Genomic DNA, 2,500 nt, shown 5'->3' on the forward strand with positions numbered 1-2,500 from the left:
CCCGTCAAACGCTAGAAGTTGGCGGGGATGTCTCTCTTGTGGCTCACGGGGCTGTTAGGGTCGCACAGAAATGCCTCGGAATGGGAAAACGGGTCATTTTTGTGTGGCCACATTGCATAGGAACGGCATGAAACTTCCAGAGGCATTTGCAGCAGGAATGCATGTGCACTCAAAAACGTCTATATTTTTCACGGATAGACCCCGTGAAACGCTATAAATTGGCGGGGATGTCTCTCTTGTGGCTCACGGGCGCTGTTAGTTAGGGTCGCACAGAAATCCCTCGGAATGGGAAAAGGGGTCATTTTCGTGTTGCCACATTGCGTACGAACGGCATGAAACTTCCAGAGGCATCTGCAGCAGAAATGCATGTGCACTCAAAAACGTCTATATTTTTCACGGATAGACCCCGTGAAACGCTAGAAATTGGCGGGGATGTGTCTCTTGTGGCTCACGGGGCTGTTAGGGTCGCACAGAAATCCCTCGGAATGGGAAAACGGGTCATTTTCGTGTTGCCACAATTGGCATACGAACGGCATGAAACTTCCAGAGGCATTTGCAGCAGAAATGCATGTGCACTCAAAAACGTGAATATTTTTTCACGGATAGACCCCGTCAAACGCTCGAATTTGGCGGGGATGTTTCTCTTGTGGGTCACGGGGCTGTTCGGCTCGCACAGAACTCCCTTGGTCCACCTGATTCGTGCATACAGGCAGCAACTAAAACTCTGTAAACCTGCTGTGAGGACATCTAAACAGTGGACCAGTGAGGCTGTGGAAGATTTGCGGGCGTGCTTAGACTGTACTGACTGGGATATGTTCACGACTGCTACCAATAGTCTGGATGAACTCACAGAGGCTGTGTACATCAGCTTCTGTGAGGACTGCTGTATCCCAACACGTACCAGGGTGAACTTTAACAACAACAAGCCCTGGTTCTCAGCAAAGCTCAAAAGGTTGAGGTTGGAGAAGGAGGAAGCGTTTAGGAGTGGGGATAGAGACAGATTCAAGGAGTCGAAGAACAGGTTTAGCAAAGCGGTGAGAGAGGCTAAACGACTGTACTCAGAGACACTAAAACACCAGTTCTCTACTAACGACGCTGCTTCTGTCTGCCAAAGGGCTCAGGCACATCACCAACTACAAACCCAGAGCGCCCCACACCACTAACGACTCCCGCCTAGCCAACGACCTGAACGAGTTCTACCGTAGATTTGAAAGACAATTGGACTGTCCTGAACCACCCCTTCCCACCCAAGAGGCCCCATCCCCCACCCATACTACAGAAACGACTCTCTCCTTTCAGGAGGGAGAAGTTAATGGGCTTTTCAAGAGGCAGAATCCACGCAAAGCAGCCGGGCCGGACTCTGTCTCTCCAGCCACCCTCAGGCACTGCGCTGGCCAGCTGTCTCCGGTGTTCACCAACATCTTTAACACCTCCCTGGAGACATGCCATGTACCAGCCTGTCTCAAGTCCTCCACCATCATCGCTGTGCCCAAAAAGCTAAGGCCAACAGGACTAAATGATTACAGACCGGTCGCCCTTACATCTGTGGTAATGAAGTCTTTTGAGCGCCTGCTCCTGGCACACCTCAAAGCCATCACAGACCCTCTCCTGGACCCCCTTCAGTTTGCCTACAGAGCCAACAGGTCTGTGGACGACGCAGTTAACATGGCCCTCCACTTCACCCTACAGCATGTGGACGCCCCAGCATCCTACGCCAGGATCCTGTTTGTGGACTTCAGCTCTGCCTTCAACACCATCATCCCTGCCCTGCTTCAGGACAAGCTCTTCCAGCTGAACGTGCCCTACTCCACCTGCAGGTGGATCACAGACTTCCTCTCTGACAGGAAGCAGTGCGTTAAGCCGGGAACAGAAGTCTCTGACTCCAGGTCCATCAGCACGGGAACTCCTCAGGGCTGCGTCCTTTGCCCACTGCTCTTCTCCCTGTATACCAACAGCTGCGCCTCCAATCATCTGTCCGTCAAACTCTTGAAGTTTGTCGGACGACACCACCCTCATTGGGCTGATCTCTGGTGGGGATGAGTCTGACTATAGGTGGGAAGCTGACAACGTGGTGACCTGGTGTAGCCAGAACAACTTAGAGCTAAATGCTCTAAGGACAGTTGAGATGGTTGTGGACTTCAGGAAGAATACAGCCCCACTCACCGCCATCACCCTGTTAGACTCCGCAGTCAAAATTGTGGAGTCCTTCCGCTTCCTGGGCACTATTCTCTGCCGGGACCTCAAGTGGGAACTGAACATCAGCTCCCTCGCCAAGAGAGCTCAACAGAGGATGTACTTTCGACGGCAGCTGAAGAAATGCAACCTGCCAAAGACAATGATGGTGCAATTCTATACAGCGATCATTGAATCCATCCTCACCTCCTCCATAACCGTCTGGTACGCTGCTGCCACTGCCAAGGACAAGAGCAGACTGCAGCGTATCATGCACACTGCTGAGAAGGTAATTGCCTGCAATCTACCAACCCTCGAGGACCTGCAC

This window comes from Petromyzon marinus, unplaced genomic scaffold (genome assembly GCF_048934315.1).
Source record: "Petromyzon marinus isolate PM22_M1 ecotype Great Lakes invasive population unplaced genomic scaffold, UKy_Petmar_22M1.pri1.0 PM_G_Scaffold_93, whole genome shotgun sequence".
Classification (NCBI taxonomy): Eukaryota; Metazoa; Chordata; class Hyperoartia; order Petromyzontiformes; family Petromyzontidae; genus Petromyzon; species Petromyzon marinus.